Source organism: Silurus aristotelis, assembly GCF_946808225.1.
Source record: "Silurus aristotelis genome assembly, chromosome: 17".
Lineage (NCBI taxonomy): Eukaryota > Metazoa > Chordata > Actinopteri > Siluriformes > Siluridae > Silurus > Silurus aristotelis.
The window spans coordinates 8763613-8778935 of record NC_139590.1 but is presented as its reverse complement, the minus strand read 5'-3'; the positions used below and the strand labels follow the sequence as shown (position 1 = coordinate 8778935).

Sequence of the window (15323 nt, the reverse complement as noted above, 5' to 3'; positions counted from 1 at the left end):
GCTTTTGTAAAATATAGTAAACACACAGGGTGCGCCTTCTGCCGTCTCTGTCATCTCTCTCACAGACACATAAATAAAACAACCTGAATCTTAGTAAATAATTGCCTCACAGACATTATATATATATATATATATATATATACTTTTAAATAAACCAATAAGTTCACATCAAATACAAATATTCTCTGATTATGTAATCCATATGAAAGTATAAGAGGTACACTTTTGTCTGGTGGAAACTCAGCAAACATAGCAAAGGTTCTGTTTAGTGTCCTGATAATATCAGAATCAAAATCAAAAAGAGCTTTATTGCTAAGTATGTTTGCACTTACAAGGAATTTCTTTTGGTGACAAAAACTTCCAGTTGCACATGGAAATAAAAAAAGCAAAATAAATAAACAAATGAAAATTCACAAATAATAAACAAACATTTGCATAAAGTATCAATATTTGTCCATTCTCATGTTGATTAGAATATTACAAAAATTGGAAAGTATTATTTTAAGGTACATTTAGAACAGATCAAAAATGTGCAATTGAGTGGTGGTGTGTAAACTCTATTCATTCTCTGAGTTCTCAATGATCTAGAATAGCTTATGAATATAAATTTCAGTTTAATAAATTAGTCACTGATTAGTCTCCTAGTGAGCGAGCCATTGGTGAAAATGGTAAGAAAAAACTCCCAGAGATGGTATGAAGAAGAAACCTTGAACAGAACCAGAATCAAAAGGGAACCCGTCCTCATCCTCATGACACTGAATATTAGGTTGTTGCAGTTTTGTCATTGTTGAGTTTATCAACTATTCACTGATGGACACTTGAATGCAAAACTGTTCATGGCAATTGTAGCCCTGAGCCTTTGTAGCAGACGATTTATATTAATTAAAATCCAATTCCATCACTCTTGGGTTTAATAGGCCACAGTAATCTCATGGATCTTTGAACTGTTTATGTGGAATGAGTGGTCTCCAATTGTTGAGAAGTCTAACCAGAGGTAGGGCTTTGGAATGAATCAGACAGGTCAAAGGAGAAGATAGGACATGAACACTAGTACCTCAGGAGCATTATTAACTTGAGAGAGAGAGAGAGAGAGAGAGAGAGAGAGAGAGAGAGAGAGAGAGAGAGGGAAAAAAGTAAAAAATTGCATTATTAGGTATCTGTATTGTTACATAATAGTTCAGGACAGTGTGCAGTATGATCTGGGTGCATTTTGGGACTCTGGCAAAAGTAGCTAGAACAGCATAACAAAAAAAAAGAGAGCCAAAAGGTAACACAGACATAAGGGGTATAAGATATAAGCCTGCCACACCAATGCCAACAAACTTCAGTGAACATGTAAGAGTGAGAGGATGAAGGCACCCAAACATCCCAGTTCACCAATGGTTTCCTGAATGTATTCCAGGTGGGGTTTTTTTTTTTTTTTTTTAAAAAGCCCTGAGCATGACCGATTTCGACTGTGTTGCTAGAGTAGTCCAGTTGTGCATGTGCGTGTGTGTGTATGAAATGTGCCAGTACAGCGTGGTGGGTGTGATGGGTGGTGGTGTGTTGCAGTCACGCTTGTATGCTGCCCTGCTTTATGAGTGCCTGTGCAGGGGCTGTTAAGTGGCTGCACTCTTTTGTAAAGGTTGTCTGCCTCTTAAATGCTGTCAACTTTATTAATGTCTCTTTTTCTCAACTTGCTTGCTCCTGGGCCCAGGCTCAGTTTTGTTCCCTGGTGCTTGCTGTTTATGAAGAAGCGAGAGAGAGAGAGAGAGAGAGAGAGAGGAAGCGAGTGGAGAAAGAAGGAGGAAGACAGAGAGCAGGGTGGTGCGGGGTGAGATGATAAAGAAAATTAATGTCCTTTCACTGTACAAGCACACACATGCAGAGCACGGCTATTTAGCGAGCCGGGAGACAGTGGCAGAGGTTGTAAAATGGCCTCGTGGCCGAGCAAGAGCACAAATCACGACGACATCGAGGACGCGCAACGGAATAGAGCTGTCAATCAAATCGACAGGGCAGGGAATAGGAAGAGTCATGCGTCTCTGCCTCGGACTGTCTTAAACCTCGCTCCGCATGGCATTTTAACTGCAGACTCAACCTTCAGATTGCTGAGAGCAGCAGTGTGTCACTATCCTGCAGCACTGACTTGCCGATCTAATGAGCTCCAGCAGGGAACTCGTTACATGGATCTACTCGCCATGCCATGTTCCATCACTGATTTGTTTGTCATGCTAGTTGACATATCATCAGTCATGCTTGTGCATAATGAAGAAGTCTTACCTTGATAGGTCTATTCAGCTGAGATATTGTAACACCGACGCAGAACCTTTACCGATGGTGCTGGCTGAAAAGGAGAGGTGAAAAAGAAAAGCGGGATTCATTAGCAATAGAAGAGACGTGATAGACTAATAACGGAAAAACAAACTGTTTGGGTGAGAAAGTGTTTTGCTGTTAAAAGGGAAAAGATTCACCCTGATACAAACTCCTTGAATATTAATCTTTACAATTAACCTTTATTGGTGGCAAGACTTAATTTTTTTATAATACATTTTTTTTTAGTGCCAATAATTTCTTTCACTGACAACACTATTGGTCTGTTTTCACTTTAGTAAACTTTTCTTTCCCAATCCCCTACCCACAATGCCTGCTGACTGTGGTGCAGTGGAATTTAGCTCTCGCTTTGACGCAGAAGTGCTTTAGTCCTTTATTCTGTCCAGCTCTCTCATGTACTCATCTGTACTCACAGCTCAAACAGACCAGCTTCCAAAGTGTCTTCATCTTGTCATCTTGTCATCTAGTCATCTTGTAGATCACTAACCAGATGATCCAAGTCTCTGTTGTAGCTCAACACATGCTGTCATAAAGTTGCCTTGCATTCGGAGTCTATAAACTTAAAGTTTGCTGTGTCCACGTTTTCCTTGTTGAATTTAATGACATTGAAATGTAATTAAAATATAGCAAGTAAAAAATGCTGAAATTATGAAAACCCACCTTTATTTTTCTTTATATTTTCTCTCCTCTTAAAAGACCACTGAAACTATGCTACCAGCTTTTCATGGAAAAACAACCACCAAGAAATTATCATTCAAACCGCTAAACACATGACAAATATTTCAATACAAATATATTTGATCTGATTCAGATTCAGTTTTCCTTTCACAGTCACACCCCACTAAAGGTTTTTGCTATCGACAAAATCCTCCCTGCTGTCTCGCACTGCTTCCCCTCTGCTTTCTATTCCCACATTTCTTGATAAACCGCTTCAATTTTTCCTCCACAACTCAACTTAAATAGCAGAGCATGAAATCCAGTGTTGATCCCCCCAGCTGTTTGTCCACATCCCAAAATCTGGCATGTTCCCTCAAAAGAAGACAAAGCAGAAAGAAAAAAACGGTCAGATGAATAAATGGCTGCAGACAGGAACTATTAGTGCTCCTGCTTTCTCAGCTTTCTCAGCTGTTTTAAAAAGACATATCGATCGCTCTGTTCAGACTTCCTCCGTATCCCCACTCGTTTATCGTTTGATAAATGAATTGCTTTGTTTGTAAATTTACTCCTGAATCGCTTGTGTCTTATTTCTCCCGAGCGCGTCTCGTTATTCGTTTTGTCTTAACAAGTTTACATTTTCCCCTCTGGTCAAATTCACCTTGATCAGCAATGTTTGTTCAAAGCATTTCACAAGTTTCTGTTTCAATTCATAAGAAATCTATGCTTATTAGATAATATTGTATTTACAGAGGGGGTTATTTGGACAGAACTGATTAATGTTTTACTAAATGCCACGGTGTTGAAACCATCTTAAATATCATAGAAAGGCCAAATCATTTTTACAGTGATCTTTGTGGTTTGGTGCCATTTTGCTAAATTGATTGCAAAATTATTATTAAAGCAAATCCTTCAAACAGAACAGAACACTTTTATAAACAGTTGTTTACCTGCGAAAGAGGACAGAGGGGCGTGGAGACGGATGATCCGCTGTGGTGACCCTCGATGGGAGAAGCCCAAAGAAGAAGATATATTATATTATATTATATTATATTATATTTAGTCATGTTATAAATACATATAGTGTAATTGTTTAAATGTTTACGACTTTACATCACTGTTTAATTGGTTTAATTGTTATTTTGACATTTCTCTTTTTATTCTGACTTAATAACAATGCTGTTTATTAATAAAACAAACGTATTGGCCAATTTACCAATTTGTTGAATATTTGCTTGGAATTCTTATTTTGTGTGCTGTTTCGTGTACTGCTTATACAACAACAACTTTCTTTCGGCTTCTCCCATTAGGGGTCGCCACAGCGGACAATCCGCATGTTTGATTTGGCACATGTTTTTACGCTGGATGGCCTTCCTAACGCAACCCTCCCCATTTATCTGGGCTTGGGACCAGCACTAAGGCTTGTGCAACCCTAATGGCTGGGGTTGGTTCCCTGACCGGGGATCGAACCCGGGCCGCAGCGGTGACATACAGTATTGGGTAATATCTGTGGGGTCAACAATTAATCTTGGGCAATCATAATCTGACATTTCATACTGTATTTTCCTAAACCCTAAGATTATGCTAACTGGAAATTACAAATGTCCAATGTTCCTCTACCTGAGGTTTAAAGTGAGGCTTAAAAAATTATAACTTGGGGTTAAGCACTACCAATATACACAACACGGTTTAACTTTTTACCTAAACACGGTTACATATGTATAACCTTACCATTTTATTCAACATATTTGCTATTGACTACTGGTTGACTGCTAACTGCATTTCATTGTCTCTGACTTGTCCATGTATACCTAAGATGATGAGCTCATAACTCCAACATGGAGCTATTAAGTCAAAACAATGACATACTTTACTGTATAAACTACTGTCTATATAGTGTATGTTGAAATACATCAACTTACCTCAGAAATTGCAGTTCAGTGATTTTGTATTGTTTCTGACATTTGATGGTGTCTAGATCCACCACCAACATGTCTTGCTCTGATGTGCATGTTTTCTCCTTTTAAAGATTAAGTGAAGCCACCTCAGTCTTTTTATTTCATTATGCTCGCATGGAGAATCACCATGTTTCACTGAAGCATCTAGAAGTGACTTCAAATTAAAAGATCAATACAGAAAATCGATCTAAACAATATTGTTGTAACATTTCTGACTGGCATCTTGGGGCTTTCTTGGTGTTCTACTTCTCATGACAATAAAATTTTATTTTGAGTTAACCTGCCTTATTCTAGAGCTGCTGTGTACGACTCTATTTATGACACCGCTTGTAAAAATGTTCAAACTCTCCAACTGATTAAGAATGCAAATGTAGGATTTTCTTCAACCCTCCTAGGTTCTTTTACACCATCTGACAATTGTATAGAATGTCTTTGGATGCAGTAGCACTACATTTTCTCCATACTTGAACTAGGAGAACCAAAACATGACAATGCCTTAACATGACTGTGCATAAAGCCAGCTCCATGAAGATATACTTTACGTGGGTTGTATAGGAAGATCTTGAGTGGCCTGCTTTAGAGGTCAACATTATTAAACACCCGTGGGATATTTTGGAACACTGACTACACCCCAGGCCACCTCACTCTACATCACCTTACTTTACTAATATGCTTGTGACTGAATGAACACAATTCTCTACAAGCACACTCCAAAATCTAGTATAACATCTTCCTAAGATTGAAGAAGAGAGTGGAGATTGCAGATGAAGACTTTGCACATACAAATCATATGGCTAGGTGTCCACACCAACCCAATGCAATGTTCCATTTATTAGCTTCCTGTATTTGCCCACATCAGATTTAAATCACTGACTCTGATGGGTTTGAGTGGAAGATCTTGACCTGCTACAGAGCTCTGACCTCTACCATACTGAACTTTGGGAGGAATTGGAACGCTGACTGCACAGAGGAGGGACATGGGGTATATCGGTAGGAGAATGCTAAGGATGGAGGAAAAGAGGAAGACCAAGGAGGAGGTTTGTGGATGTGGTGAGGGAAGACATGCAGGTAGTTGGTTTGAAAGAGGCAGATGTAGAGGACAGGGGGGTATGGAGACCGATGATCCTCTGTGGCGACCCCTAAAGGTAGCAGCCGAAAGAAGAAGAAGAAGACTGCGCCCCAGGCCTCTTCACCCTACATCAGTACCTGCCCATGTGGCTAAATAAACACAAATCGCTACAAACACACTCAAAAATCTAGTGGAACATCTTTCCAGAAGAGTGGAGGCTATTATAACATAATATTATAATATTTAGACAGAGATTAACAATATGTATCAGCTCAAATATTCTGGTCCAGATTAAGTGTTGGATGCTACCGAGGTGGACAAAAACGTCTTAACTGCTGCTGTAGACATCAAGCTATAAGGGGTCACTGTTCTGCATTGTATATTGTTAGACTCAAAATGAATAATTTCAGCTGAGCCACTGCTTGTGCACATCAATATAATTTTTTTAAATACTGGTACTGCCTTTGATAGTCTTTCATATTACGTCCATTTTTTATTATTGACTTGATTCGTTTGCTATTGTTGTTAACAGTAAAGCCAAAACTGGGCACTGAGGTTGGGTATTTGTGTTTTATAATTTGAGCCAGTGGAGCTATTAAATACAGTGCAGTCTATATGTTCTTTGCTGCACAAATAATGTAATGTGGTAGCTCAGTGACATTGGGCTTTGGATCGGCAGGTAGTGAGTTCAAATCCCAGCACTGCTGTTCCTGCTTGGGAAATTGAACAAGGCCCTTAACTGCTTAATTGTATGAATAAGACAATTGCAAGTTGGATAGATAAGGGCACCCACCAAGTATCATAAATGTCAATCAACTAGTACAAATTAATGATGTAATATATATATTCTTGATTTCCTAAAGTCACCTCCAAATTATTTGCATGTGTAAAGAGAAAAAATATATTTATCTTGAATAACCTCATCATCCCAGTCAAGGTCAAGATGCATCCCAGGAGCACTGTGCCCAAGGCAGAAAATAACTCTGAATGGGACACTAGTCCATCACAGGGCATCTCTCTCTCTCACACACACACACACACACACACACACACACACACACACACACACACACACACACACACACACACACACACACACACACACAGCTACCAGCATGGTTTCAGGCTGTGTATAGAAATAAAAGTGCCCACAGACAGAGGCAAAACAAACATAGGGAGAACTTGGGGCAGGCAACAACTGGTTATTTTTTTTTATATAAAATAAACTACAAGCACTGAGAAAATGTTTTTCCTACAACAAAAGATGTTTAACAAAGACAAATGAGCAATTCAATGATCCTTCCTAGATCCTTTCTGTAGATCTAGGAAGTAACATAAAGACTTTGTCTTCTAGTGAGAGTTGAAAGCTTTCCTTATATAGCTGTTGTCTGAGCCTGGAGCAGATGCTCCCACGACAAGTGACCCAGTCAGGTCGAAGATATACCGAGTTTCATTTTTACTGGGCGTTCTCCTAGCTTTCTTTTATCACATACAACACTCCCCTAAGCGTTTGCCTGTAAAGCAGTTCAAAGGGGGGGTGAAAACATGTGAAGGCCTCGGGCGCCTCCAGAACCGCAAATAATAGAGGCTCCCACTATCCCCAGCTATTTGTCCTGAATGTTAATAACCAGGTTATCATTTTAACAATTTGGGTGTCCTGACTTGGAGTAGTAGATTCCAGGCTGAGAGAAAAGGTGACCATCCGTGAGTAACTGTGATCTGTGATCTGCTAGAATCTGCAATTTGACAGGAGTCTCTGTGGACTATGATGTTCGTGGATAATATTGTGATTTGTGGTAAGAGTAAGGAGCAGGTTGAGATGAGCTTTGAGAGGTGGAGGTACGTGCTGGAGAGAAGGGGAATGAAAGTCAGTAGGAGTAAGACAGAGTACATGTGTGTGAATGAGAGGGGGGGCAGTATAGTGGTGCGGTTGCAGGGAGAAGAGGTGGAGAAGGTGGAGGAGTTCAGGTACCTGGGGTCAACAGTGATGGAGAGTGTGTTAGAGAAGTGAAGAAAAGAGTGCATGCAGGGTGGAGAGGGTGGAGAAGAGTGACAGGAGAGATTTGTGATAGAAGGGTATCTGCAAGAGTGAAAGGGAAAGTTTATAGGACTGTGGTCAGACCTGCGATGTTGTATGGATTAGAGACAGTGGCATTGAGTAAAAGACAGGAGGTGGAGCTGGAGGTAGGAGAGCTGAAGATATTGATGTTTTCGTTGGGAGTGACAAGGATGGACAGGATTAGAAACAAATTTATTAAAGGGACAGTGCAGACTGCTGACATTAACTACATTCCAAATCCATCCTCAAAGCTACCATTTTTACTCTGGAATTTTATGGAACCACCCAAGGCATTGATGAGAAACCGTCCCCAGCTGCACAGAGTGGCCTCCAATCAAAGAGGACACTGTCCAGAGGCAAGCCTAGACGAAGTGGGAAGATCCGCGGAGGGAAGAGAGGCAGGATTTCGATTGCCATTACAGATAAGCATGCACATCCCTATGAATATACCTTATCTTAAGCTACAAGCCATTATCCCATATCAATGACTTGAATCTGCTTGACTATAGACATGATGTGCACCCCATTGACTCCTGAATGAGTATAACCTAAAAAACTATGGGACCAGCAAAGGATCACAGAGCACCTGTTCCACATCTATTTGAGAACAGACAGACCTGAAGTGTCCCAGCCATCTGCATTCCAAACAAATCTACTCGTCCTTCCCGGTGCATGACCACTCACTGGTGAAGTCATGAGGGAGGAGAAAGATGTAATGAAACTCCTGCATTTCCAGAATCTTGAAATACATCTCATGCTGTTGCTTCCAGAGCCTGAGGACCGTCTAATGTTTTAGCTCGGTCCTGAATTAAAAAAGAAATCTTGTACAGAATTTATTTTTTGTATTTATGCTAACTAAAGCTTTACATCTACTGGATTTGATTTGTGAAGGGATTTATAGGGAGTAAATAGTTAGAGAAACAAAGAGACAAACTTGTGAAGTAATATCCATGCAAAGTGGCCTGTTTCCTCGTTAAGTTAAGCGGTTCATGTGTATCTTTCTACCTCCATTTCTTCATATCTTTAGCTTTTATTTCCCTCTTGTTTTAAACCTAATTTTCTGTGGAAACTCTGTGCGTCAGCATATGTGCACCGTCTGCCTTCAACCAAGAACACACTCTTTTCCCCAATTAAACTCCTATATTCGCCATGCACACTGAGACTATTCCAGTCGCTCCATCTCAATCTCATTTAGCCTCCCTTACACCTGACTGTGCATTTCTCTCTTGCCTTCTCTAACCCGACTCTAAGCCCTTCTCTCTCTCTTTCCTTATTCTCCTTTCTGAATTAATGTGTATAGGAAATGCATTGGTCCATTTGTTTCCTCTTTCTTTGCTTTTCTTTTTCTTCACCTTTATATTAATACCTAGAGCTATACATTCTTACACATGTGCCTACTTACATACCCTCACCTCCATTTTATCTTCCCTCATTTCATCACTTTATCCTCTCTCTCTTTCTCTCCTCTCCGCTTGAGCAGATGGAAGAGGTTGGAGGTAGACAGGTAACAGACGACCCATGTCCCTCCTGATTACACCAACATTACCCAGGCCAACCCCCATCTCCTTTTTTTTCCCCCACTCCATCTCCATCTTGCTCTCTCTGGTTTTCCTGGTATCTGTTTTTCTTCCCTTGTTGTCCATCTCTTGTACTTTCTCTTGCTCATGTATCTCTAGTTTGAGCCCTTTCCCTCTCTCTTTCTCCCTCCAAATGCCCTTTCCCTCATTATTTCTCTATTTCTTTCTCCCTCTATCCTTCTCTCTTCCAGGCATACCTCCAGTGGTGTGGTCCGTCTGGCCAGCAGCAGATGGTTGAGGCGATCAGAAGGAGACGTCCTCTAACCTGGGACTCAATCCAGAACTCACAGCTCACACTATTCCAGCCCAGTGTGTGTTTGTGTTGTCGGTCTGTAGTCTATTTTTGTCACTGGTATGAAACTGTGCTTCAGACTGATTTACTTTGTATGGCATCATTTTGTGTTTTGCAGTTACAATAACGGGTTTGTGTCTGGGTTTCTATTTTTACAGCAGGTGTCATGATAACCATTTTATGGATAATACTGTAACCTTGATTTGCGAGTTCTGTGGTCTCAGGAGGAAGCCGAGGAGATTATGTTCGGCTCGTTTAAGGGATAAAGAAGAGTTAAAGATGCCCCACAAGCTGTTCAGAAGCATTCTGTGGGGAAAATCGTCTCAGCACTAATGATCTCGTGCTTCCTGGTTCGTTTCTTTTTATTGGTACTTTTCCCATGATCAAAGTAACCACAGAAATTCCTTGAAGATTCTTTGAACAACTCACTCACTCACCCACTCGCTCATTTACTCACTTACTCATTCATGCACTCACTCACTCACTCACTCACTCACCCACTTACTCACTCACCCACTTACTCACCCACTCACTTACTCACCCACTCACTTATTTACTTACTCACTTATTTACTTACTCACTCATTCATGCACTCACTCACTCACCCACTTACTCACTCACCCACTTACTCACTCACACACCCACTCACTCACTCACTCACTCACTCACTCATTCATGCACTCACTCACTCACTCACCCACTTACTAACTCACCCACCCACTCACTCACTCACTCACTCACTTACTCACTCACCCACCCACAAACTCACTCACTCACTCACTCACCCACACACACACACAATCCCTCACTCACCCACACACTCAGTCACTCACTCATTTACTCACCCACTCACTCACTCATTTATTTACTCACTCACTCACTCACTCACTCACTCACTCACTCACTCACCCACACTCAATCATTCACTCACCCACACACACTCACTCACTCACTCACCCACACAGTCACTTACACACATATTAATACACACACTCAGTCACTCACTCACACACTCACTCAGTCACACACTCACACATTTATTCACTCATTTATTTTTCTGAAGGAGTTTAAGTTTCAATAGTTTACTAGCAGTAGTGTCTAAAAAATATTCCCTGCACATGTCTGTATGGCTTTCAATTTATTCTTGCTAGCTTTCCCTGTCATAACTGGAACATGACACAAGCGCTGAAATCCGCTCCTGCATTTATATTCACTGTGCCATTTTTTTTTAATGTGATATAAAATGGATAGATGGAATAACTGCGAGCAAACTGAGACACGCAGAGAGTGACGATAAAGGGGGAGATGCAGAGAAAGGAAATAATACTATTGGGAGAGATAGAGAGAATGATAGTAAAGGGGGAGGTGGGTAGATAGATAAAGAGAATAATAGTTAGGGGAGGGAAAGATAGATAATAAATGGAGAGATGGAGAGAATGGTGATAAATGTGATCAAGCAAACAATAGTGATGAAGGGAGTGAGGATAAAGGTAGTGATGAAATGGTAAAGGACGGGAGGAATAGATAATAAATGAAAAGTTGGACAGAGTGATAAAAAAGAGAGAAATATCATGAGAGCGATGCAAAGGGGAGAGATGGACAGTGTGATGATAAAAGGTAAGATGATGAGAGATGGTTATAAGAAAGAAAGAAAGAATGATGATAACAGGACAGATGGAGAGAGTGGGAAAGGGAAAGAGAGATAAAGCGAATGAAAGTAAAGGACGAGATGGAGAGTGACGATAAAAGGGAAGTTTGGGAGAGTGATGAAAAAGGGGGAGATGGACAGATAAAGAGACTGACGATAAAGCGAGAGACAAAGATAAAGAGAATGATGATAAAGGGAGAGATAAAGATTGATGATTAAAGGAGAGATAAAGAGAGTCATGATGAAGGGAAAGATGGAGAGATTTAATTCTCAGGCTTGGTGGGTTGTCTTCTCTCATTTTGTAATGTCTAGCTGAGTTCTAATAAGAACCATTAGAGGCCTAAGTGACATTAAAGACGGATGTGTGTGTGTGTGTGTGTGTGTGTGTGTGTGTAAGGATGAGAAAAACCCCCCTGAAGGGAGGAGTTGGCTGTTGTTTAAATGTTCACTGTGTTGGGGGGAGTGGTGTTCCCATGCTGACTGCCTCCTGCTGATTTAAGTATGCAGTCAGAGGAAGTGGACAGCACATTTTCCTGCTTCCTCATGATCACCCCTGCAAAAGCTGTCATTTCTTTGATTCGCCTCACATTTTCTTTATGTTTTTTCCTCCTTCTTTTTTTGCCTTTTAATCTCTCAATCCCCCTCACTCCAGTTCCTCCCTCAACCAATTCAACCCATGTCAGGAAGCTTTACTTTACTGCCATGATATTTAATAATAAACCAGAACAAACTGCAATAAAAGTCAAAAGCAACAATCGTAATATTGACAAGAAGGATATTAATGGCAAAAATGTTATCAGATTGGCACTATTTATGAATGCAAATTAGTATTGTCTGGTAATGGGGGTGATGAATACTCTGTCACTAGTTTCAAAGAAAAAAAAAAAATCCCTTATGATCCAAGCAGAAAGACATTCTGTCTGCAGTTCTGAGTGGTGGACTGCTTTATGGCTACCTGAGTTGGAAATAGAAAGGAAATAAGACTTAGTTAAGACTTAGGAAAAGTAAGGACTTTTTTCAGAGTGCACACATGATGCGGTTACAAGGTTACAAGTTTTTCTATTAGCACTCAGAAAGGTTTTTAAAGGAAACATTCTAGTGTTTAGTACCACAGTTACATAAGTAACCTTCACTTTGGTAATATTATGCAAATAATTTGCCAGACCTTGATGCTTCAGTTTAAAATCAGCAAAACCTGGAATTTGGTTTATACACTTTATATGGTGCCTGAGTTATAGGATAAAATATTGTATGCATTGCAGCAAGGAAATCAACCTGAGTGCTAAATGTCATGTCTCCACAATTCAGACCTTTTGTCTGTCATTTGTTCACAGGGACAAGCCGAATAAGAAGAATAAAAACCTAAGCAAAAACAAAAAATGTTCTATCACCAATGGAGCCCTAAAAACAATGATATCCCAATAACAGCAGTAACGCCACTAACCAATTCCAGTAAGATCCCTATTGTCACATTCTGATTCAGTGTAAAGCTTGCAGCATCGACTATGAATGATGTGCGAGTTTCTCCAGTTTCGTCATTTCACTAAGCTGTCCTTCTTGTTCTTTCTTACACCTGCCATTTTGTTCTTACACCCACGATATATTAATAAATTTTTATGTGACACTCAAATTACACATTTTTGCACTAAAAAAGAGAATCTTCTTGTCTTGTGATTAATAAGTAAGTGTGTTCATTTGTTTTGATATGATACATTCTTTTAAAACACACAATGAATTTAGAAAATGGAATTGGGACACCTGACTTTACCAGCTATATGTGTTTCTTTCCCAAATTGTTACCACAAGGTATGAGAAACACAATTTCCTAGAATGTCTTTGGATGTAGTAGCTATCAATGTTCCCTGCAGTTAAACTAGAAGACCCAAACCTGGTCCAGCCTTACAATGCCTCTGTGTACAATTAAGATATAGTGTATGGCTTGGAGTTGGAAGATGCTATTGAGCTCTAAACTCAACTCTACTGAGCACCTTTGGAAAGAATTGGAATGCTGACTGTACCCCAGGCCTCCACACCCTACATCAAAACATAATATTCTTGCGGCCGAGTGAGCACAAATCTCCACAATCACAATATTATAACAGCGAACGGAGACTTAATGTGAAATGTGATGCTTAAAAAGCAGGAACGATTCTTATAATCAGGCAGCCACAAACTTTCCCTTATAGTTCATGTGTAAGGTTAACACATTCAGATCAACTTTAATTGGATATTTAGGCGATTCTACAGGTTTCCATTTATGTTTCTCTAAACCAAATGACAGGTGTTAAGATATAAGTATCTTAATTTTATGTAATTGTTTATAATACTATTATGTGATTTAGGAAAATAAATAACACTTTCCCAGATGGACATGAAACAGCAATTTAATAATGAAATTACTTGAATGGAGTTACTAATGGTGTCCATGTAAACAATTTTACATTTTAATTGTCTCACTTTTGAGAAACGGCTAGACTTAAAAAAAAATAGAAGTGCCTAACCCTTGATCGCAACACGGCCTCGTAATTTAATCATACGATTCCTGCAAGCTGCACAAAGTGCACAAATGCAGCCCCAATATGCACACATACTGAATGATATCACAATCTATATACCATTCATGAGAACTTTATCATGGTGAAGATGTGAGGAGGTGTTTTGGTTTAAAATTTCTGGAGCAAATATCTCGGTTTTGCCCCATCGAGTTAAAATCCCGATGGTGCCAAGAGAAAGATCATCATTTGTTCTGCTCGCTCTGTCAGACGGAAGGCCTTCCTCTCTACTGATAATTAGAGTGACACTAGGCAACCACAAGCATCTGTTTGGTTATAGATGCAGAACAAGCCTGCTAACACTTGCCTCCAAGCCTGTTTAGCTTGATGTTGCATCACCTGTGATGGTGGTTGGAGGAAATGGTGACTCATTGCGAGTCAGTATGAATTTATATCTTTCCCATTGTGACACCTTCTTAGTTTTACTCCAATTCTTTCATTTTTAAATCTGACACATGTACAGTACTTCTCCTTCTCTTCTCTGAATCCCTGCTACTGTATTAACTGCATGATCTTCTTCCTGTCATTAATGGAACTGCAGGTCAGCTTGAGGTGACTGACATGTGTTTTAGTTGTTTATATTGTGTGTGTGTGTGTGTGTGTGTGTGTGTGTGTGTGTGTGTGTGTGTGTGTGTGTGTGTGTGTGTGTGTGTGTGTGTGTGTAAAATGGACAGCAGGTCTAATGAGCTCATCAGAAGAAGCAAGTAAGGAAAAAGAATCACAGCGGTGCTGACTGCTCTGTGAGATACTCAACTAATTTCCTCACCTGCTGTTTGTCTGTGTGTGTGTCTGTTTTTGTGTGTGTATCTGTTTATGTGTGTGTGGTGGGCCTGAAGGGAGAAATTTACTGGCCATTGGTTCTGGGTTGTTAGCCATGTAATCTGGCCAGCTGGCTCCCCCTGCATCATTTGTGTGCGCACACACGCACACACACACACACACACACACACACACACACACACACACACACACACACACACACACACACACACACACACACCCACACCCACAGCATGATTCAGTATATTAATTTGATTTTGGGACTTACTGATTGAAATTTAAAAAGTGCACTTGTCTCTCGGTATGTAATATAAATAATTCAGCATTAAAAGCCAGAATTTTGTACGAGAGTTGTATCATCTTTCTACTTTTAATTCTCACATACACAGCATCCCAGACTTTTAACAACAACAACAACAAC

The 15323-nt window shown here is 40.0% G+C and overlaps 1 long non-coding RNA gene across 1 annotated transcript; it reads right to left on the bottom strand.

Annotated features, from left to right (window-relative positions):
* Positions 1 to 1502: 1502 nt before the first annotated feature.
* On the bottom strand, positions 1503 to 3525 carry LOC310740587. The gene is made up of 3 exons (XR_014537681.1): positions 2727 to 3525; positions 2263 to 2326; positions 1503 to 1721 (listed from the first exon to the last, which is right to left on the bottom strand). It is a non-coding gene; the product is annotated as an uncharacterized lncRNA (long non-coding RNA).
* Positions 3526 to 15323: the final 11798 nt, after the last annotated feature.